Here is a 24,422-nt window from a genome sequence, read left to right as displayed (position 1 = left end):
GGGATACCATGCACATAGAAAGGGGTCCTGGTTGTACAGCATCCTGAACAGGCACACCCATAGGTGGAGAGGGGCCTTTGGTGATCTTCAAACAATTTATTCTAAAGTCTGCAGTAAGTGTATCTCTGCTTTATGCTTTTCCTGGGTGCTGGGTGGGGTGCTCCTGGGTGCTGGGTAGGGTGTCTGTGGGTGCTGGGTGGGTGGGGTGCTGGGTGGGATATCCCTGGGTGATGGTGGGTCGAGTTCTGGGTTGGATATCCCTGAGTGCTGCGTGGGTGGGGTGCTAAGTGGGTAGGGAGCTAAGTGGGGTATTCCTGGGTGCTGCGTGGGTGGGGTGCTAAGTGGGGTATTCCTGGGTGCTGGGTGGGTGGGGTGCTGGGTGCGGTATCCCTGGGTGCTGGGTGGGTGGGGTGTAAGCCAAAAGTCTCAGTCATCATCTAGGTGTTGCCTTAAGTCCTTGATTCTAAGACTGTGGTCATGAGAGGCTGAATCAATGGCATAGTGATGCGTGAGTTTTTAGAATTTGGAGTGTTGACTGTCTCCACCTGCCGCCTGTGGCCTTGTGTGTTTCCCTCCCTGGCAGCTGGGGCAGCCAGAGCGAAGCAAACAGACACTGGAGGACAAAGTACCAGAGGAGCGTCTCTCTGGGCCTGCCCTGGTTCTAAAGACCTGGCGATTTTCTGAGAGGGACGGGGAACCGGCGAGGTGCTGCTCTGATGGGTGCGGGGTGCAGGGCAGGCGGTGGCGGGTTCTCCAACCCCGTGTCCAGGCCTTCCCGGCCCCTCCTCCCATCACCAAGGTCCTTGTGACTGTCCAGGGGTGAAGGACCCGATGCGCTTTGGTCCTTAGCAAAACAGAAGGAAAATCCGACCCAGGGCCTCTCCGCCAGACCATGTTCTGCCCTTTCTCAGTCTCCGTAGCGTGAAATCCACCTCTTCTGCACTCCTGCGGCCTCTGTCCACATTCTTTGATTCGAAGACTCTTAAGGTAACCTATTAATTCATCTCATTATTGTTAGCTTCTTCAGTCCATCCTAAGCGTTGCTACACAAACAAACAAAAATAACCTTTTGCCCTAAAATGTGGCTTGATCAGCTTATTCCCTTGGTCCAGGCACAGCAGCGTTCCCTGCTGTGGATGACACTGTCCTAACTGCCTGCAGCCTATGTCCAGCCTGGTTTGCAAAGCCACCTAAGGGACCCCCAGTAGGTTCGAGGGGGGCCATACTTATCTCAACCTCGTATGCAATTCTTAAAAACTCTCTTCTTTCTTTTTAAAAATTCCTCAAGAAAGGTTTGAAAGGATTTTCTAAGGGGGCCAGGTCCAAAAGAATCTAAGGCTCCCCTGGCTGAGTTCACCCATCACTCCCATTAAAACTTGCCTGTTAGGGATCCCTGGGTGGCTCAGTGGTTTAGTGCCTGCCTTCAGCCCAGGGCCTGATCCTGGAGTCCTGGGATCAAGTCCCACATCGGGTTCCCTGCGTGGAGCCTGCTTCTCCCTCTGCCTGTGTCTCTGCCTCTCTCTCTCTGTGTCTCTCATGAATAAATAAATAAAATCTTAAAAAAAAAAAAAACTTGCCTGTTAGGTACTACTTTGAACAGTGCAAAGCATAGGTGCCAGAGGGCAAGTAAGGGCACCAGCCCAGGCTGGTGAGCCGCAGCTTGAATGTGCACACGTGGCTTGTGAAGCTACACGCGGCCAGGAGGGCGTCCCAGGAATAGGATGTCAGTGGGCGGGTGAAGTCAGAACCGTCAGCAAAGAATGGGAGCGTGCAAGGCCTCTTATACAACGCCCAGGACTGTGGACCTTCCCTGGGCACGGGGAGGGTCACACAAGGACAGTCACCCCACCAGGGGCAGGGCGGTGTGTGCCGTGAAGCGCAGGGAATCCTGTGACCTGGGTTTATGTAAGGCAGTGACACGGTCTATCCACACGTGTAAAAGGCCACTGTGGTGACTGTGCGCAGAACAGGTTTCACCTTCCCCTTCCTCTATTTCCTCATTGCTCTACGTTTCCCCTAGGTCAGTGGGAAATTTCAGATTGAATCCCACAGCCCCTGGGTCCTCGCAGTTTTCCTCGGTGAGGTGTGGTGGCCGTGGAGGTGGACGAGTGAAGGCTTGAGGAGAACCCCAAGATTTCCTCGGTCATTCAATTAGAGAAACTCCCATTCATCCCTTGCTGTAGTGAGCTCTGCTGGGAACTGCGTCCCAAAAACAGATGGAGTTGCCTGCCCAGGACGGCCCCACCTCTGTTCTCCTACTACACAGATGTGTGCTGATCCTGAGGGCTGAAAGTACATAGCCTGCTGTCTGGAGAGTTTTCTGATCCTTCTCTGGAAATGATTTCATTTAGGAATGAGACAAAGGTACAAAGCTGGAAGCGAGGGGTGAATTAAATGATTCTAAGTGGGGTCTTTCCCAACTTTCTGAGTCTGCAGCTTGGTAGTGTCTTTGTGCTGATTTGCTTTCCCTGCCCAAAAGTGAGTTCTTAATTCCCAGGAATGGGGCTCCCCAGGCTAGAAGGTCATGACCTCAGTCTTCAAAGGAGCCAGCATGAGGACAGTTTTCGCTGGCAGCAGAGGAAGGCTCCTTTGCCAAAGTGTGTGGTCCGTTTTGGTTGCACCCACATCCCGGTTGGTTTTCCCAGTCAGCATGCGTCAGCTAAGAGTTAATTAACATTAGTTAACTGCACACTTTATGGTATACGGATGGCTTTCTGGGTGTTGACAAAGATGTATGGTCACATATCGGCTGGCAAAGCCACGACACACGATTGTCCCTTTGTCACAAAACTTCCATCATGCTTTGCTTCTGTCATTGGGCCCTCTCGGCACCTGCAACCCCTGACCGTAACTCATCTGTGCTCCATCCCCGTTTGTTTTTCCCTTTTCAGAATGTATACGAGTGGGATCATAGAATAGAGAGCCTTTGAGGCCTGGATTTTTTGCACAGTGAAATGCGGTTCAGATTCACCCACATTGTTGCATGAATCAGTAATTCCTCTTGTTAATGAGCAGTGTTCCACTGTATGGACATACCACAGTTTGTGAAGTCATTCCCCTCTTGAAGGACTTTGGGACTGCTTCTACTTTTTTATGATTACGAAAAGCTGGATTTATAACCTTGGACACTGGTAACCATCATTACCTCACAAAATGAAACCAGTGAAGGAGTTAATTTATTCAATCCCCAAGCACCCTGCTTTCCCAGCTGGCCTCCCTGGTCACCAACGGTCTTTGAAAGAAGGGAGATGAAGGGAAATGTGATTACTTGACCCTATTTGTTTTCTCACCCTGAGGGAAAGAGCAAACGGTTCTGGAAAGCAAGAGGGAGAGAGAGAGAGAGAGAGAGAGAAGCAAAATCCCTCCTTGCTCTTGCCAGAGAGCCATAGCAAAATGTGAAGTTTCAATGCTCCTTCATGAAGGGAAGAAAAGTGCTCAGAGTGTAGAGACACATAGAAAATTCAGACCTCTAGGCGATGGAATGAATCTGCTGGGCTTCGCTGGGCTTCTCTCTTCTGGAACACCTGCCATCAAATAATGCTCCCCCCGTCCCCAAATTGTCACAAGCTGTCCCACAAACTAGGTCTGGTTAGATTTTCTTGAGTCAAGTGTAGATAGGAGGCAATGCGAAATACAATGTTAAAGAAATAACATAAGTGAAAAAGCAATAATGTAAGACAACAGAGGATAATTGCATATGGAACTTTGAACTGGGAAAGTAATCTAAGTTCTTAACTCATTTATTCTGGTGTAATTTAATAAAGGGATGAGAAGTCTTCAGAAAGTTATAGTGAACCGAGATACTGAAAATTAAATATAAATTGGACATGTTAGCACATTTATCCACAGGATATTCTACATTAAATGAGTAAACCCTGAGAGTGGATGTTTGATTTTGAAAATTAAAAAGACTGTTAGCTACCTAAACGGGACACTTGGCCTTCAGAAACATAGGCACTGCTCCATGTCCTGAATGTGGCATCCACGCACTGAGATCGGTGTGACCCAAACGAAAGGTTCCCCACATCTCTGCCTCCTCCGACGCCCCTGGTGCTGGAGGATCCCAGATCCCCGCATTTAATTTCAGGTATCACCCCTGCCCTCTGTCCTCTGGCAGTCCTGCCTTCTGACTCTCAGATCCATCCCGCCTCCTACGGGTTCCTACCCCACCTGGCTGGGAGCCGAGCGAGCCGTGCTTCCATCATGTCTGTTTATTTTGAACCCCCCACCGCCTTGATGGGATGAGTACTGGGTGTTATATTATATGTTGGCAAATCAAACTTCAATGGAAACAAATAGAAATAACAAAATAAATAAATAAAAAATGAAAACCCCCTCTGCCTCCCTGTGACCTAGCAGATGACGCTGCGCACCTCCGACATGCAAGGCCCCTGCACCAGCTGCAACCCCATGCACACCCTGAAAGCACATGGGCCCCGCATTCCAGGCAAATCTCATCATCAACATGCATCAGAAGTTGCCAGAAGTCGCTGCCAGCCGCACTGTCTCCTGCCACCCTTTCTGCAAGCAGTCATACCCTCTGCTTACAATGACTTTTCCCGTGGGCCTGTCCATGCCCTCCATACCCCTCACACCCTCTGTCTACTTTGGTCTCAAGGTCCTCACTGTAGAGTTCCGGAAGGTTGAGTGGCACAGGTGCTTGGTCCTCACTGTAGAGTTCTGGAAGGAAGGTTGAGTGATGCAGATGGAAGCACCTGTGCCACCTGGGACCCATGCCTGTGGGGATGCAGAGAGTGTGTATCTGTCTCCCTAAGGGACTCTGGGGGGTCACCCCCAGGTCCCCCAGCCCTGCAGGACCACACCTCCGTTTGGAAGGCGGCGGGTTAAAAACCAGGGGACACAGAGAGCAGGTGTGTCGATATTTACCTGAAATCTTACTCATAGATGGAGATTGACCCCATCAATCAGACAGCAGGGGTGCAGACAGTAGGGGCATGGGCCCCTCCAAGTCCTTATGTAATAATACGGATCTCATCGAGATGGTGTCCAGCGAGGGCTGGCAGCGTTGCACACTCAGCTGCCCAGGCCTGCTTGCCAGCTCTTCTCTCCCTCGTGTCCTCACTCTCCGTGAGGCTTTCTCATCACTCTCCTCACACCTGCCCGCCCCCCCCCCCCACTGGCCCAGAGGAGCCTCCGCAGGTCCACCTGTGTGAGAGGAAGCACCCACCGAGAGGTGTTCAAAGACAACGGGTCCGGCAGCGGGTGGGCTGCCATCCTGCCCTCCTCCCATCCTGCTCAGATGACTGCGTCCCCTTGGACTAGCCTCCCAGCTGCCACCCTCCTTCTAGAACCCAGTCTCTGATTCTATGACACTGGCTGGGTGTTGAGCGATTCAGATCACTTCTGATGGAACTAACTGGGAGTTAGGGCAGGCCCCCCACTCCCACCAGGCCATCACAACCTCAGACACTAGTCACCAAGTCCCAGGCCACTCATACTTCTGCTGGACCAGCTATAGATTAGGGATTCTGCGACCCGCTCCTCAGGTTTGGTAATTTGCTAGAATCGCTCACAGAACTCGGGAAAGTGCTTTACTTAATATTATCAATTTAGTAGAGGGCACATGGCTCTGGAATAGCCAGATGGACGAGAGGCATAGGGCAGCCATGTGGGGGAGAGACAGGGTGCCCCCATGCTCTCCTGGGGTGCAGCACCCTAGCAGGACCTCCACATGTTCATCAACTGAAAGGTCTCTGAAGCCCCTTCAATTAGGGCTTTTATAAAAAAAGATTTTATTTATTTATTTATTCATGAGAGACATGGAGAGAGAGGCAGAGACACAGACAGAAGGAGGAGAGGCTCCAATGCGGAACTCGATCCCGGGACCCCAGGGTCATGACCTGAGCCAAAGGCAGAGCTCAACTGCTGAGCCACCCAGGTATCCCCAGTTAGGGATTTTTATGGGGGTTTCATTACACAGGCATGATTGATTAATTCATTGGACTGGTGATTGACTCCCCCTCTGGCCCCCTGCCTTCCGCTCAACCGCTGAGACACCCAGGCATCCCAGTGGACGTGGCTTTAAAAGGCTTTCCCGAGTCAGTGGTCGTCTCTTGACCCAAATATGTTTTATTTATCGCTGGGAACAGACTGAACAGAAGTGCTGGTGATGAGGCTTCGCTGTCCCCACAGCTTGCAGGTACCACGGCCACGGGCGTTGCTGAGCGTGGAACAGCTGCCGGGCAGGTGGCGCAGCTGTTCCAGGAGGGATGCAAAGGTGTGAGGGAATTACCCTGTAGGGATCGCACGGTGGGGAGACACAGCCCGCCTTGCCGGTTGGAATCTCCTTGGTGCTGCCGTGGCCGAAACTCGATTCCAGTGCATTAGTGCCCTGCTGCTGGCTCGATGTGTTCCAGCCGGGGAGCCAGTCCAGCGCCTCGCAGGCGGGGCTCCCCCCTGCTGCAGTTTTTAATAATGAACACACCAAAGACTTCATTTTTCCTGTTTGCTAAAGATTTTGTGGCCTTTCTTATAGTGCATATAAAGACTCCTAATTTTTTTTTTTTTTATACCTCAAAGCATAAGAATATGTCTTTATGGAATAGACAACAAGATATTGGTATTATCGATCTCAATTTCTGTTATTTATGATATTTGCTTTTCAGCCGAGCAGTAGTTTACTAACCAATGTCTATGATATATGAAGCACATAAACTATTTTTGGGCTCTATAATTTTTGCCAGCACTTTAATAGAGATGGTTGGAGTTGTGAGTGTCTCATATTTTGCTGTTAACATCCTGCTTTCTCTCCCTTAGATACTCTGATTTCTGATAGTCCAGCATTTTGGAGAATGTCTGTCATCTTCCAAATCCATCTATAAGTGGCTACTAATCACTTTCTCCACCAATGAGGATTCTGAACAGTTCCTGGTCAGTGGCTGTCAGAGTGCTTCATTTAGGAGTGATCAATATTTGTTCTATCAGTGAACAAATCAATAAATAAATAAAATCAAAAGGAGACTGCTTCACCCTAAAGTGGCGTCTGACTTATCCAAGATTTATTTTCTTCATACCGCAGTGTGTGTATGACTTGTTCTTTGTTGAATCTGTCTATATCATTATAACTTGATAACCAAATGTTAAATTTTCCCAGCCATTATATGCCCATGCATTGAACGTGCACTCTGTAAAGTGAGAATATAAACCTAACAAGCCAGATAAATTAAGGAGTTGTTATTCGCATAAAATCATCCTTCTCTTTTGCTATGCAAAGAAAGGCAATCCTGCTTTGAGGCCTGAGTGGCTGAGTTGACTAGGCATCAGACTCTTGGTTTCAGCTCAGGTCATGATCTCAGGATCATGAGATCAAGCCCCACATCAGGCTCCGTGCTCCGTGGGGAATCTGCTTGAGATTCTCTCTCCTCCTCTTCCTCTACTCCTTCCCCTACTTGCTCTCTGTCTCTCTTTCTTTAAAATAAGTAAATAGGATATTTATTAAAAAGAAATTCTGCTTTCCTCACATCTCATCGAAACATATTAATGTTTACAAACAAATTAATGACTTTTTTTTTTTTTTTTTTTTTTCTGAAACCAGTAACATCTCAGACAGAAAAGCTGAGAGGAAGCCAATCTGGGTAGATAGACTGGTGCAATGATGTCTCTGTGCCTGGCATGGAGGTGCTGTCTTTTGAGAAAAATATCAGAAGTAAAGAAAGTGAAACAAAACAGAAAGACATGTGGGCACTTAAAAAAAATGATAGGACGTTAGTATAATCTGTGCTTTTGAAGAATTGGTTGCATCAAACTATGAAGAGATGTGGATCATATATTTATTTATTTTAATAAGAAAACAGGCGGTTTTGTCCCAGAAGTGAAGCCTCAGAAAGTGATGGGGGGACACTTCTGCCTTCCAGCACATCCCATAGGCATGGCACTGTCCTCCCCTACAACAAAGGCATACACCACAGAGATTGTATTTTGAATGGTGGTAGAGGGCCATGGGAGCCATGAGGGCTGAGTGATGTGCCATTCCTAAGAGGGGAACCAGGCACCTTGAGAGCCAGCTGTCTTCATCCCCAGGGGCGTTGCCAGCTCTGGGCACTTGCGGAGGAATAGGAGTTGGCCAAGGCCGACAACCACCTGTGGGGACAAAATAATCCAGCAAAGGTCTGGTAGTCATGCAGAGTCAGGCAGTGGGAATCTTCCGAGCATTAGACACAGGGTGGTTTTTCTCAGAAGATGTTTGCTGAATTTTGCGTGGAAGGTAAAAACATGATACTAAAGCTTCTGAAAAGTAGAGTAAGGTCTCCTGTAGCCTCAGAGTCTTTGGGAAACAAAGACCTGCAGCAGTAGGTGCCTGAGATGGGACCTCTGAGTGAAGCAGTGAGTTAACACTGAAGGTCTACTCTTGCATCTGGCCTGAGGGCCTCTACTGAATTTGGTGGAAGACCTCTGCTGGGGTCATTTACATGAGACTAGAGTAACAGTGTTACAGACTTGGGGGCCAACTGAAGCGTGCAGTGGACTCTTCACTCAAGACATTTATGAGATTTTGAAGCTGTTGTCTTGTTGGCTCAGGAGGAAGTGGAAAAAAGGAAGTAGATCTTCTGCAACCCACTAGATCCACTCTAGATTCTCAATTGAAAGGACTAGAGGTGAACTAAGGTAGACCGAATCTCACTAAAACTTACCCACACTGCCACCCAGTTCTGACTGAGTATGACTCTGACTGGTGTAAGGCTAAATACCTACCTGAAAAGAAAAAGGAAACTTAAAAGTTTCCCTGGTGCATAAGCGAAGGAGAACTCTGCCCTTCTAATGTCTCTGTATCATTTTGTTTCAGAAATTTGAAGTTGTAAGTGCTCTCTCAGCCTCTAAGAGATGTAGATAAATCTGTGTAAAAGCTAAATCAGACTCTTTGTAGCCTGGGAATGTCTTTCTTGGAGATCTTGGAGATATCTCTTTGAAATACAAACACCTAGGAGTGTGAGACTGTCTTTCTGTCTTAGGGGTTCAATTTTAGACACTTAGCTCCAAGTAGTAACTTCCTGCTTATGAAAAAGACACCGCAAATTCAAATTTTCTTTTTTGAGAGAGAAAGACAATTCACAAGAATGCAACAGTTGTGTATGCCCAGCTATAGAAAAGGGTGGGCTTCCGTTCTGTCTTCGCAACCTCTTTAGTGGTTTGTCTATGGTTATACAGTGCTAAATTAATGCTTATTCAATAAGAACACTATTTTCTTCTTGGTTTTTTTTTTTTTTTAATCTTTGTGGAAATGTTTTCTGGGTTGGCAGCAGGCTTTATTTTTAAGGGTTTCCCTAATACTGGATGTGGGGAATCAGTGCCTACACATCATCTAACAGAGAAAAAAAACCTCTCAGTAGTGTGAGATGTTATCACATCCTCTATGGATGTGCCTAGTACACTCTCAGAGTGCAGCCATGCAAAGAGACAAGGTGACAAAGCTGGTAACCAAGAGAGACAAGAGATGATAGAAATAGAATCACAGATGACCTAGCTATTGACTGTGGTAGACTGGGGCTTTAAAATAACTGACTGATGTATTTAAGAAATAGATGAAGAAGATAAAAAATGGAGGGTTTTATCAGAGAATTGGAATGTATGAAAATCCAATGAGCATTCTAGAAAGAAACAATATAGTATCTTAAATTATGACATCAGTGGACAAATGTGAGAGCATATTGGACAGGATTGTTGAACTAGAAGAAAAATCAATAGAAATAGGAAAGACTATAAGCATGGGGGTAAATACAATCTTAAGAGACATGTAGAACACACTCAACATTTCTAAGAGATGTGTAATTGGAGTCTCAGGAGAAGAAACAGAATAAATTAGAAGCAAAATTCAGTGTTTAAAATAAACAAAAACCAAGAGGTTTTTGGTGAGCCAAAACAAAACAAAATAAAATACCAGACCTTGGTCCTTTTTAGTAAAACTATCAAAAATCAATGACAAAATGGGACACCTGGCTGGCTCAGTCAGAAGACAATATAACTCTTGATCTCAGGGTCATGAGCTCAAGACCTACACTGGGCACAGAGATTACTTAAATAAATAAATAAACTAAAAAAAAAAAACGATCAAGAGAAATCTTTAAGGCTGCTAGGAAAGAGAGAACATTGAAGTATTCCTTCCATTTCTAATTACTTCATCAAACTATTTAAAATATGAACACAAAAGGAACTGCCACACTAAAGATCTCTCAATACTTTATTTGAAGGTCATAAATACATATTTTTAAAACACTGCTCCTGATGAGTAAGATTTTTAAAATTAAATTTGTGAGTTTATTTTATTCCTATGAATATGATTCTGAAAGCAGGACCTAAAACAAAAGTGGTTCCTTTGAACAAGAAGGTAAAATCATAAAGCAAGATACTCTCAGACAGAAAATCATAAATATAAACCTCTAAGAGGAAATGCTCAGCAGGGAAATAAATCTGATGCAAAAACAGAAGTAGAGGAAGAAACTGAGACTCCAGACAAATCAGAGAGTTATGTCGGTAAATACACTTTCAAGGAAACGTGTGTTGTGTGGCAAGGAAGGATGTGACATGCTTGCCTGTCATCTGGATTTATGCAAATACAAATATCCTGAAGTTCATTGACTAATCTCCTTGCCACATTACCCAGATTAAACAATACCACGATGTTTCACCTCCTTTTTAGTCCTTTTGTAATTTGGCATTGATATATATATGAAACTCCACTGCATTAAAATTGGTTCAGAAAAAAAATGATTTGCTATGAATCAACTAAAATCACTTTTAGGAGTCATATATATCCTCGATAAGTCAGTCTGCTATACACTTAAAAAAATCAATAGGGTCTTCCAATTTAGCTAAAACAATATGAGCACTTGAGTCCTTTTGGTCAAATTCTGACCTTCCTGATAAAAACTGACCAAAAGGGATGAATACCCCAGGCTATTTCTCTTCTATCACAGAAGATAGGCAACCTTGCAACTTTCCTGGATTTGCCTACTTTCCCTGATAACTTTGGAATTTCTTTCTGTAAAAATCTCATTTTCAGTAATTATGATGATGGGAAAAAAAGCTCATTTTCTCTGATGCTGGGTATGTGGGAATTGGCAAGAATAACACGACATGCAAGTTGAGTGAAGTGTTTGGATTCTGCCGAGCTAAGCCTGCAGTTTGTAGATCGTGTAAGAGAAACACTGAATTTAAAAGCAATACATAGAATTAATAAAAGTATCTATAATGGATGCAAATGGTATTTCTTACCATAGGTGATCTTTGAATGGTAATTGTAATAATCATTTCACTTGACTATGAAGATGTGATTTTTATGTCCGTGGTAACTTGGCTCAGTAGAAAGAACATAGAATCAGATGGGAATTCAAAACTCAGCCCAATTCTTCCTGGGTATGTTGTCTGTGGAAAAATGTTCAAGTCTTCCAAGAATTAATTTCTTGATAAGTAAAATTAAATGAGTAATCTTTAAAAAAATGCTCTGAGAATTGAGAGAGAAATAATAAAAATCTTTTAGCACAGTACCTGACACAAATGTCAGTCTCTTGTGCCCCCATCCTGCCTCAATCCTACAGACAGATATACATAAAAAGAGAATTAAATCACCCATTGGAGAAAGGTAGCAGTAAGTAAACGACCATATTTATGTTGCTAATTGACTAAAGGGTAAAGCTCCCCTTCAGCATGCATTTTATTCCTAAATCTCGTCATCTTGTCAGAAGACCTACTATGTATACAATGGAATATTACTCAGCAGTTAGAAACGACAAATACCCACCATTTGCTTCAAAGTGGATGGAACTGGAGGGTATTATGCTGAGTGAAGTAAGTCAGTCAGAGAAGGATAAACATTATAGGGTCTCATTCATCTGGGTAATATAAAAAATAGTGAAAGGGAATAAAGGGGAAAGGAGAAAAAATAAGTGGGAAATATCAGAAAGGGAGACAGAACATGGAAGACTCCGAACCCTGGGAAACGAACTAGGGGTGGTGGAAGGGGAGGAGGGTGGGGGGTGGAGGTGACTGGGTGGCGGGCACTGAGGTGGGCACTTGACGGGATGAGCACTGGGTGTTATTCTGTACATTGGCAAATTGAATACCAATAAAAAATAAATTTATTAAATAAAAAAAAAGGCTTACTTGGATTTAGGGAACAGTAAAAAAGAAAAATAACTAGAAAAAATTAATGCAGGGTTGGGCTTTCACCTTCAAAAATAAGCTTTCTTCATTATGAGAAACAAAAACAAAAAGCCAAGTCCTTATTGGCTACCATGTACTGACTATTTATTATATTTCTGTAACTATGAGTTTAAATAATTCAGTCTCCACATAATTCTGAGAAATGAGTATTGTTCGCTTCTCTTTACAGTGGAGAAACTGAAGCCAGATGTGTGTAGATAAATGTGTCACAGTCAGGTATCTATCTACTCAATGGTAGAAGCAGCATTCAACCCCAATTTTTTGGATTACAAAACTTGTATCCTTTATTTGTTATAGTGATTCTCTGACAGACTACACCAATATACCAATGTTTCTTCAGTGGTTTTATAGTAAAAATTTATAGTTATGGGGACACTTAAGAAAAGAAAAGAAGTAGGAAAGAAAGAAGAAAGAAAGAAAGAAAGAAAGAAAGAAAGAAAGAAAGAAGAAAGAAAGAAAGAAAGAAAGAAAAGAAAGAGAGAAAGAAAAGAAGGGAGGGAGGAGGAAGAAGAAGAAGAAGAAGAAGAAGAAGAAGAAGAAGAAGAAGAAGAAGAAGAAGGAGGAGGAGGAGGAGGAGGAGGAGGAGGAGGAGGAGGAGGAGGAGGAGAAGAAGAAGAAGAAGAAGAAGAAGAAGAAGAAGAAGAAGAAGAAAAAGAAGAAGGAGAAGAAACGAAGGAAGGAAGGAAGGAAGGAAGGAAGGAAGGAAGGAAGGAAGGAAGATTAATGTGCTCTCAGGGGCTTAGAATTTTTTTGTTTTCGATTTAATTATCTCCAATTTATAGACACTTCTTAGATTCTTGAAAATATAGCACAAGGACTTCAACGAAATCCAAGACAAAATCAATATTATACTTACTTAACTGAACAATCAGTCTTGCACGGCAATTCAAACAAAGCTGGAGTCTTGTCATTACTGCCAAGTAGATGACATCTGTTCTGCTCCAAGGGGAAGAGGCCCTTTGCTGGAAGATCCTACCAGCAAGAGCAGCAGTCCCAGGACGTCAGCCCCCTGTCCGGCTTGCACATACTGGGCCTGCCAAAAAAGACACGACTCACACAGGCACTGGATGGAACAGTGCTTTACTTGCATGGTGAAGGGACGGGGCAAGATCGGCTTCAGTAGTGAGCATTGGTCTCCATGGGCAGCGGGTCTAACCCCTCGGCCTGTGCACCACGATGGTCTTCATGCATCCATCTCAGCAGGGGAAGTGCCTCATTTCCTCCCTGGTGGGAATAGGTAGGGCTGTGGGCTTGGCCAGGTGCCACATGGCACATACACACATTGAAGCAGAAGAAAGAATTGCATGTCAAGTCTGGAACAGGGGAATTTATTCCCAGACGAGGTGATAAGCCAGCACAGGCTACAAGGACTCCTATTTCCATGGAAGGGAATTCTCCAAGTCTGAGGCTACTCTCTTGATCAAGAGTTAATAGAAGCATGATCATCTTTTCCCACAATTACTATTTCATGAAATTAGAGTTCTATTTTGCTGCTTTTAGGTCTAGAAAGATTTTTCTCTCACCTGAATAGAATATGTGGGGTAACCTTTTATCAGGCCAAATAATCATTTATGAACAGGTAGGAAAATATGTCATAAAACATGATGGCCATCACACCTAAAATTAACCAATTCATAATAATTTGTGCCGGTAGAAGAATTTGAGAAAAAACTAGAATTGATGCTATTAATTGGTTGCAGTAAAAATACTACTAGGTCACACAATTTGATAATATTTTAAATGGCGATAATAAACATGCACAGTTTTATAATTGGTGGAAATAATTGACCTGAAGTAATATTGACAAGAGATAAAACTGCAAGTGGTAAAATAGTTCACTGGGTAAAAATTGACGAATCTTAAGCCTATAAGACTTTGGATAATTGTTAATTGATTGAGCAAAGTAATGACCATACACCAAAAAAGGCATCATGACAAAAACGAGACTTAGTAAAATATAATATGATACTGCACAGGGCAGGATTGATAGATCTATCCTTTCTGTAAAATTAAGACAGAAAAGAACTGAAATTAGTGGAATATAAATAACGGCCTAAAAATTTCAAAGTATTTTATCTGTGCTGCAAAGACTTTGATCAAAGAATTAGTAGGCTATAAATGACAATTTTAATAGAAAAGAATCAATTGAGGTCATGACAATTGCACATTTTATTTACAGTGTCCTCAGGGTGGAAATGACAAGGTCAAAGCCTGAATCGTATGAAACTGGCAGGACAAGGCAGAAAACAAGGCGACTTGGAACAGCGGGTTTCCTTCTATTTTAGAGGCTTTCATCTCTCTTGGATAAAGTAAACCAATTTCAAAGGGACCAGAGCCCTTGACTTTTCTGTAATGACATGGAGATCTCTTTTGTTCCTACCAAACCCAACACTTTACAATTTCTTCTCTCCTTAGATGCATTTTCAATTTTGGAATCTTTTTAAGGATTTTCTCCACATTCAGCTTGATACTGAGAATTTTGGCTTCAATTCCCAACTCCTGTTTTTCAAAAATATTTGCAGAAACCTAAACGTATAATCTTGGATTTTGTAATGGCAGTGATGAGTCAGACTTGACTGATATCTGGCCAAATGACTTACTTACTATGCGACTTTAAGAAATTACTTACATTTCTCAAACCTCAATTTCTAAATCTCTAATAAGGAGATAGCAGCTCTCAATTTATGTGTTCGTGGTGACGATTAAAAAAAAGTCTTTACAAAATCCTTTACAGGTGATTAATATTCAATAAAGTGAGTGTTTGTCTGCCTTCCCATTAGGTGAATCGTGAAGCAGATTTTATTAATTCTTTCCTTAAACGTACCTTCATTCATCTTTGCACTCCTAATGGCATGTTCAGGTTTCATTCTTTCAACTCACACATCCCATTGTTAAATTCATGGAATCATATATTGTGAAAAGTCTCATTATTTCATTTATTGTAAAAACTTTTTTATTCATGGGAGACACAGAGAGAGGCAGAGACAGAGGCAGAGGGAGGAGCCTCTGCCTCCCCCACAGGGAGCCCCATGTGGGACTTGATCCCAGGACCCGGGATCATGACCTGAGCCAAAGGCAAATGCTCAACCTCTGAGCCGCCCAGGTGTCCCAAGTCTCATTATTTCAATGGGTATTTGAGGTGGAGACATGTTTGTATCTTAATACTAAGGTCAACAGATCAAAAGATGACTTCCATTGAAAAGAGAGTTTATTGTACTTGCAGGTCCTCACAGGAGGGAGTCTGCACCATGGAGTGCCACATGGGAGTCACATGGAGAAGTGGAGAGGCAGAGGGAGTTGGGGGGGAAATGTGGCCAAGGACCTTTATTGTGGTTTTTTTGAAAAGGAACAGGGGAGACAGGCTTAGGGTTGGCTAATTTGAACCATTTTAGTACGCTGTAAGGCAGAGGCACTGTCCCGAGCTGCCTGGTACCTGGCCCTGGGGCAGGGGCTAGTGGGCTGGTGTGTGAAAGCCCACCACCCAGGCCAAGTGGCTGGGTGTGGAGTTAACCAGTTGCTCAAGAGGAGGAACTGACTGGCTTCAAGTTGGAGCCTCAAAACTGGGTCAAGACATGACAAAAAACCTATCCCAGTGTGTGGATGAGGAAGAAAAGATTCTTGCCATGGGGAGTATAGTTCATCCCCTTGGAGGCTGATTCTTAAATCAGGGAACTCAGGGAACCCAACGTAGGTGGAGGCCTGGGGCCATCTCCTCGTCATCCCTTAGCTGGGGGAGTGTGCTACCTTCAATAGTCACAAAGTCATATAATAAACTGTCAGATTCCTCGTTCATGCCGTGTGCTAGCAATTTGGAGAAGGTAAAATTTAATTCCAGAGGAAAATTTAATTTCCTCCTGGATCTTGGCATAATCCAGAATGTGTAGAAGAGCGTGGGAGGTGGGAAAATTAAAACACCTCTCTGGAAAAGTGTTTTCTGGTGAGGAAAGACCTCTGTGGGTGTGATGACTATCTTTCCTGGGTGGGTGGCTGCTGGATTTTGTTTAAGGACAGCCTCAACGACAGCGGGCATCAGCCAAAACATTGCATTACCAAGTACATTCTTAATCAAGTCGAAGAAAGCCATTCCTGATAGCACATCCCAAAGCACCCTGAAATACAGCACAGTTCAGTCTGAAATCCCAAGCCAGACCTAAGAAATTTAGTGTAAAGAGGAAGAAAATGGAAGTCCAAAGACTCAAGTTGCAGTTTTTAGCTTTTTCATCTGGTCCATGAGGTACAGCAGGCTGACAAAACGGCTTAACTTTAACATCTTCTAAAATTATGAGGAAAAAATGAATATAATAATAATGAGTATATCTTAAAAAATGAGGCTGGATTACATTTGTCTTTATACTACTACAGTCATGTGATGTAACTTTCAATATTTTATAATGGAGGAAAGAGTCCATAATGCAAATGTGTCCATTATGTGGGTGAGAATAATGCCCTTGGAAGATGTCCATGCCCTAGTCCCTAGAACCTGTGTCTATGTGACCCCCACATGGGCCCAAAGGACTTTGCACATTAGGGACTTTGTGATGGTCCTAGATTCCCCAGTATGATCACTAGGGTCCTCAGAGGACAGAGCATATGTCAGAGAGAGAGAAGGAGGAGATGGGACCACAGAAGCAGGAGTTGGAGTGATGTGCTTACAAGGTGGAGGATGTGGCCACCAGCCAAGTGATGTGGGCGTCCACCAGAAGCTGGGAAAGGAAGAGTGTAGCTTCTCTCCTGGAGCCTCCTGAAGGAAAGCAGCCCTGCTGACTCCTGACTTCACTTCAGGAGACTCATTTCAGATGTCTGACCTCCAAAACTGTACGATAAAAGATTCCAGTTGCTTTAAAGCACTAGGTTTATGGGGTTTGTTAACAGCCTTTCTAAGAAACTAATACACCCATGAAAGTTGCAAAGTGGTCCCACCGCCTTAGGCAAATCTCTTACATGCTCTGGCTTTAGTTTCTTTTTCTGTCATACAAGGGGATTGAAGCATGTCTCATTTGCACACTCAGATGATTTCAAAGGTGAAACAGGTAGCATAAACTGGTGACTCTAGACCCATGTTAGGAGAAGGAAGGGGTCTGTGGTATCCTGGAGTTGGCCCAGCCAGACAAAATACACTCACAGGAATGTGTGGGAGAGGATTACACGGACTCCCTCTCAAAGTTATTACAGACTTTTTCTTTTTTTCTTAAGATTTTATTTATTTATTCATGAGAGACACAGAGACAGAGGCAGAGACACAGGGAGAAGGAGAAGCAGGCTCCCTGGGGGAAGCCCGATGCAGGACTTGATCCCAGGACCCCAAGGTCATGAACTGAGCCTAAGACAGACACTCAACCACTGAGCCACCCAGGTACCCTGGACATTTTTTTAAAAAGATTTTTTTTATTTATTTGAGAGATTGAGAGCATAAGCAGGGTGGGAGGCTGAGCATTAGGGGGTGGGTAGAGGGTTGGCTCAGAGGGAGAGGGAGAAGCAGACTTCCCACTGAGCGGGGAGCCTGACATGGGGCTCCATCCCAGGACCCCGGGATCGTGACCTGAACCGAAGGCAGATGCTTCACCGACAGAGCCACCCAGGTGCCCCATCCTTACAGACTTCTAAAGGAGACAGGTCAAACTCTTGAAACTGTAAATAAATTTGGAAAAATGTCACATCATATTAACTAGTAACATAAACCAGCTCAAGATTTTACAGTTTCATTGTAGAAAATGGGTTCTGAGACTTGGCAGAGAGTATTTGGCATAAAATGTGGCTTCCTGAATGGCCTGGCTGTGAAAAGAGAAACACGTCTTTAGATGAAAGGTCCTGAATTATCGCAAAATCAGACCTTTCCCACAAACACGGTAAGCCTATAGAGTTTGGTTTCGTAAACAGCAAATGTTTGCTTACTTGCTTTTTACACATGTTTGGAATCAACACATTTATCCCCCTTTAGGGAGGAAAAAAGGATTCACTCAGCTCAATTTCCTCTCTATTCTCCCTTCCTTCCTGGAATCAAGATTGCATCTAAGTTTTTATGTCTTGATGGGACCAAAATGACTCCGTCAGGATCTGCAAGCTGTGCCTCCTGCCCGACAAGCAGTCTGCACTGCAGATAGATGTCACTGCTGTGTTGCTCATCAGAGTGCAGGACATTTTGATGAGAAATTCCAACATCGCTTCATACCAGGAAAACCTATAAAATGTATAATTGTTGCCTAACAGTGAACAATCCCCAAAGTCAAAGTAATTCTGAATTGTGTTCTTAACTGTTGTAGAAAAAACTTGATAATTTTTCATTGTAAGGATTTTCTCTCTTTAGAAAAATAAAATAATAAATTGGATCCAGAGCGAGGAGACAGTTGATACAAGTGGCTTACTAAGTATTTGCAAAATATTTTCCCATTAATTAAATTGTGTAATATGTCTAATGTTACATCCATATTCTCCTAACCTATTTGCAATTAAATTTTATTAATAGGAATAATAGATATTTTAGGCCAATGTGATTTCTCCAAGGCCTATAAAAAGCCAATTATTAGTATAGATTAGCAGACAAAATTAAATAGATGATGATAAGATGATATTTTGTTCAGAGCAATAACATAATTAACTCAGAAAATATCTTCTTAAATTTTAAAATTTCAATTACAGTTTGTTTTTCATTGACTTGGAAGATTATTTTCAAGTTTTTATTTTAAATCCAGTTAGTTAATGTACAGTATTAAATTAGTTTCGAGTGTACAATCCAGTCACTCAAATGTACAATCCAGTCATAAAAAAATTCAAGAAATTTTTTTATTAAGACTGTCAGAATTGGGACTTTTTTTCAGAATCAGAAAAAAATGGAAAAAGATATTACTAGTGGTTAGTATCAAAATATCTTCAGGAAAAATGTAGTTCTGACTCTACCAAATTTATTTCAATGTCATTCAAAACTCAGGAACTGATGAGTGGAAAACCAAAAGAGTCTAACATATAATGTTGAACTTTCACTTAAATATCATTACTGAATACAGATCCTAGGGGATCAGTTTGCAGAAAATAAATAACATCGTATAACAAGTATTACTGTAAACCATAAATATGTTGATATTATAGGTCATACAATAGTGGGCCTACATTGCTGTAAAAATTGACAGATGCAGATTATTAATTAATCAGTAATTAAGCCAAAGTTCCATAGTTAAATAGATGTTAAGCAAGGGTTCTGTCAACCAAAACACAAGGAATTCAGTAGTGAACAAAAAATTAGAGTTCCTGTCCCCATATGATTATCAACTACTGGGTAAGACAGCTTAGGAAAGCACATTTAAAAAAAAAAAAACCAAAATACACAAACTGGTTATTTTAAATCACAAAACAATTTGAAGGTAAGAAACAGCATTTGAGAGAAAATTAGAGAATCACATTTGCATAAGAAAAGGCAATATTGGAGCTCAGTGCTGAATGCCAGTTGGAGCCAGTCAAGCCAGGCTGAGAAAGCACATTCTAGGCTGAAGGAATAAAAACTGCCTGCAAAGAGCCAGGCTTGTTCTAGAAATTGGACAAGCCCCACTGTGAATGTGGCAAGTCAGTGAGGGCATAGAAAGCAGGATAGGTGAGTGGAAACTAGGTTATGGAAGTTTATGAGCACAGATCAGCCCACTCATATAAGAGCATTTCCCAAGGCAGGAGAAAGAACTGCCTCAAAGTATCAGAAGGGGGGCACTTGGGTGGCTCAGTCCGTAGAGCATCTGACTCTTGGTTTCGGCTCAGGTCATGATCTCAGGGTCGTGAGATGAAGTTCTGTGTAGGGCTCTATGCTCAGCATGGAGTCTGCTTGGATTTCTATCTCCCTCTCCCTCTGCCTCTCCTCCTGCTCACACATACTCAAATGTGTGCACATGCGCACATGCTCCCTCTCTGTCTACTAAATTAAAAAAAAAAAAGCAAAAGATGGAACAAATCCCTGGCTCCTCACAGAGGGCCTAGAAAAATACCTGGTCTCTAGTCAGAATGGGAAATCCTCCATACATGAGTATTTAGAATAATACTCAGTCCTGAAAAGTGGGGAAGATGTTAACAATCCATTGGTTGGACCCCAGCTAAAAAAGCTTAAAAGCAAGACCCCAAATGGACAAAATTATTTTCAAGTAATTTCACTACATCCCAGAACCAGAGTCAAGAGCATTGATAGAAATACTAAAATATTCAGCACCAAAAAAATAAAAATTACGACTAGCATCCATTAGAAATTATTAGGCACAATCGAACCACATTGAGAAGGAAAAATAACCATCCATTAAGACTGATCCAGGGGGATCCCTGGGTGGCTCAGCGGTTTGGCACCTGCCTTTGGCCCCGGGTGTGATCCTGGAGTCCCAGGATCGAGTTCTGCCTTGGGCTCCCTGCATGGAGCCTGCTTCTCCCTCTGCCTGTGTCTCTGCCTCTCTCTCTCTGTCTCTCATGAATAAATAAATAAAATCTTTAAAAAAAAGTCTGATCCAGAAAAAAAAAAAAGACTGATCCCGAAATGGAGAGGTGAAAACATTAGTAGACAAGGAAATTGAAACAGATATTATAACTACATTCCACATTTTCAAGAAGCTCCATGAAGGAATGGACATGTGAAGTAGAGACAAGGAAGGTATAAAAAAGATGCAAATCAAATTTGTAGGGATTAAAATTAAAACAGCTCAGATAAAAAATACACTGGATGAGATTAACTGCAGATTACATATTGCAGAAAAAATTAGCTAACTTGAACAAAAAGCAAGAGATATTATCCCAAAGAAACACACAAATAAAAATGTTAGAAACTTAGAAAAGAAATGAATATCAAGAGAATGATAAGACAGGCCATGGATAGGGAGAAAATATTTGTAAAACACAAATCTTATAAAAGACTCCTATACAAATATACAAAGAACTCTCAAGGTTCAGCACTAAAAAAATTGAACAACCTGATTTAAAAATGGGCAAAAAAAGAACTTAGTAAATGTAACAAAGAAGATATAAACATGTCCGATAAACACATGCCAAGATATTCAGTATTATACATCATTAGGGAATTACAAATCCAAACAACAATAAAATACCTGTTAAGATGGCCAAAATCCAGAACGGCAACAACAACAAACGTTGGTGAGGATATGGTGCCACAGGAATTCTAATTCCTGCTGGAGGCAATTCGAAATGGTGTAGCCACTTTGAAAGAGAGTTTGGCAGTTTTTTTTAAATGTTTTTTTTAATTTTTATTTATTTATGATAGTCACAGAGAGAGAGAGAGAGAGGCAGAGACATAGGCAGAGGGAGAAGCAGGCTCCATGCGCTGGGAGCCCGACGTGGGATTCGATCCCTCGTCTCCAGGATCGGGCCCTGGGCCAAAGGCAGGCACCAAACCACTGCGCCAAGGGATCCCAATTTGGCACTTTCTTAAAAAAACTAAATATACTCTATATATGCGATCTGTCAATCAAACTTCGTGGTATATACTCAAATGAGTTGAAAACCTATACACATACAAAAGCCTACACTAAAAAACTGTGCTATCGATACTCATGTAATGAAAGATCACTTAGCGATAAAAAGAAATGACATATCCGGCCATGAAAAGGCATGGAAGGACCTTAAATGCACGTTCCTAAGTGAAAGAAGACAATCTAAAAGGGCCATGTACTGCGTGATTCCAACTCTATGACGCTTTGGAAGACAAAACTATAGTAAAAAGATCAGCGGTTGTCCGAGGATTGGGTGGAGAGAGGGATGGGCAGATGGAGCACAGGAGATTTTGGAACAGAAACTATTTGCATAATATCATGATGGTGGATACCTGTTGTATTAATCAGCGTTCTCCAAAGAAAAAGAACTTGCACGTGGTGTGTGTGTGTGTAGCATGTGTAGTACTTTGTGTGTTTTGTGCATGTGTATTTATAATGGAGAATTGGCTCACACAATAACTGAGGCTGAGAAGTCCCATGATCTACTGTCTGCAAGCTGTAGACCCAAGAGAGCTGATGTAACTCAGTCTCATTCCAAAGGCCTGGGAACCAGGGGAACCAGTGATGTAGATGCTAGTCTGAGGGCAGGAGAAGAGGAGATGAGATGTCCCAGTGCAACAATGAAGAGCAGGGACAAATTCTTCCTTCCTCCGCCTCCTATTCGAGTCAGGCCCTCAACAGATTAGGTGATGCCCACCCACATGGGGAAAGCAATCTGCTTTCCTGAGTCCAACAATTTCAATATGAATTTCACCTGGAGTACCCTCACAGATACATCCAGAACTAATGTTTATTCTGGGTGCTGCGCGGCCAAATTGACACATAAAATTAGCCATCACAAATAAACCCTACGTCAACATGACACTCATATGAATCTCCTTATACCATACTTAACCTCTGATAAAGACAATAAGAAAGTCATAATTCTACCTGATTTTAACATGATACAACAGTCTTACATTCAACAAAAAATGCACTAAACCCCATCCTGAGAACCTCAGTTACTCAAGGTAAAGTCCTTGAGTAACACAACTTAATATGAAATCAATAATGCTTATGTACTAGGATATAAAATCAATACATCCTAATATTACATGATAATAGGAGAGTAAAAAAGCCATAATCACACACACGTATATTCAAAACAAAAGAAAGGAGTAAATACTCCAGACAATTATACTCCTCATTTCTGTAAGTGGTCACGTGATTATAGCTGGTACTTGTATCTTCTTTCCCAATTCATCCTGTATCCCCTTTATCTTTAGCAGGCACTTCAGCTGGTCGAGGTTCTTCTCCTGGTAGGGTGACCCACACCTGCATTCCTGAATGGTCTTGGTTATTGGTAGTCCTGCCTGGATTGGGTTGTTATAAATTTTCTGTTGAACCTAATCCCAGAGTCTAGGCCTCACAAGAGTTGCTTTAAGGAATCCCCTGTATTCCAGGTCCACCCTTCCTCACCTTCACTGTGGAATTGGTTGTCTGCAAGTAGTCCCATTGATAGTCAGGATGGATAAAACTTACCATTCTTCTTTGCCTGTTGGTTCAGAGGCGTGAGGAGCCGATGGTGGCCAAATGGCAGCAGTCTTAACTCACATTTAAATGGAATTCTTGTGTCTCCTTGTAGAAGCATTCATCCCTTTGGAACTAAGACCAGCAGAGCATAAGGTCATGAGAACAAGAAGCAAAACTTTTCTTTTTTTTTTTTAAGATTTTATTTATTTGTTCATGAGAGACACACAGAGAGAGAGAGGCAGAGACACAGGCAGAGGGAGGAGCAGGCTCAATGCAGGGAGCCTGACGTGGGACTTGATCCCGGGTCTCCAGGATCACGCCCTGGGCTGAAGGCAGCACTAAACCGCTGAGCCACCCAGGCTGCCCAAAGCAAAACTTTTCTAAAGGTTCATTTGGGGTAACAATGCTACTACTTCCATTTTGACCTCTTGATTCCTGCCCCTGTGAACCCTGGCTATGGGAGAAATAGCACCACGTATCAGGTACTGATTAAGATCACATATGACCCCCTAGAGAATCTTGCCACCCAAGCAACACTGTTACTGAGTTTTCAATGTTCATCGTTCTGTTAAGCAGTTGCTTCAGGATGGTGAGGAACATGGTAAGACCACAAATTCCATAACCGTAGGCCCATCACAACACTTTGTCTGTTTATGATATGTGCTTCTTAATGAGGAGAAATGCTGTGTGGAATACCATGGCAATGGATAAGGCATTCTGTAAGTCCAGAGATAATAGTTTTGGCAGAAGTACTGCATGCAGGGAAGAGAAATCTGTATCCTGAACAAGTGTCTATTTCAGTAAGCACACAATGTAGTCCCCTCCAGGATGGAAGCTATCCATTGTTATCAATCTGCTACCAACTAGCTGGCTTATCACCCTGGGGACTGGGCCATATTGGAGACAGTGCTGGACTCTGCTGCTGGCAGGCTGGCACTCAGTGGTGAGCAGAGCCAGGTTGGCCTTGGTAAATGGAAGTTCATGTTGCTGAGCACATGCATAACCTCCATCATGCTACCATGAGCACTCTGTTGATAAGCTCATTGGGCAATGACAAGGGTGGCTGGGGAAAGAGGCTGACTCGTATCCACAGAACAAGTCATTTTATGTATTTGATTATTAAAATACTCCTCTGCTGAGGTGATCCTTTGGTGAAAATTCACATGAAAAACAAATATCTTCATATTTTTGACCCATTCAGGGTAGTTTATCCATATACCAATTTTCCAATCATGTGCTTGAAATTTTCCATTTCAAGTCCCTGATCAT

The 24,422-nt window shown here is 42.8% G+C and overlaps 2 long non-coding RNA genes across 2 annotated transcripts; one reads left to right on the top strand and one right to left on the bottom strand.

The window, feature by feature from the left end:
• The first annotated feature begins 439 nt into the window (after positions 1-439).
• LOC140641245 (uncharacterized) lies at positions 440-6,981 on the top strand. The gene is made up of 2 exons (XR_012037788.1): positions 440-987; positions 6,778-6,981. It is a non-coding gene; the product is annotated as an uncharacterized lncRNA (long non-coding RNA).
• Positions 6,982-7,772: 791 nt separating this feature from the next.
• On the bottom strand, positions 7,773-13,444 carry LOC140622121 (uncharacterized). The gene is made up of 2 exons (XR_012021840.1): positions 13,034-13,444; positions 7,773-8,100 (listed from the first exon to the last, which is right to left on the bottom strand). It is a non-coding gene; the product is annotated as an uncharacterized lncRNA (long non-coding RNA).
• Between the last annotated feature and the right edge of the window lie 10,978 nt (positions 13,445-24,422).

Source organism: Canis lupus, chromosome 1, assembly GCF_048164855.1.
Source record: "Canis lupus baileyi chromosome 1, mCanLup2.hap1, whole genome shotgun sequence".
Taxonomy (NCBI): domain Eukaryota; kingdom Metazoa; phylum Chordata; class Mammalia; order Carnivora; family Canidae; genus Canis; species Canis lupus.
This window is presented reverse-complemented; position numbering and strand designations above follow the sequence as displayed.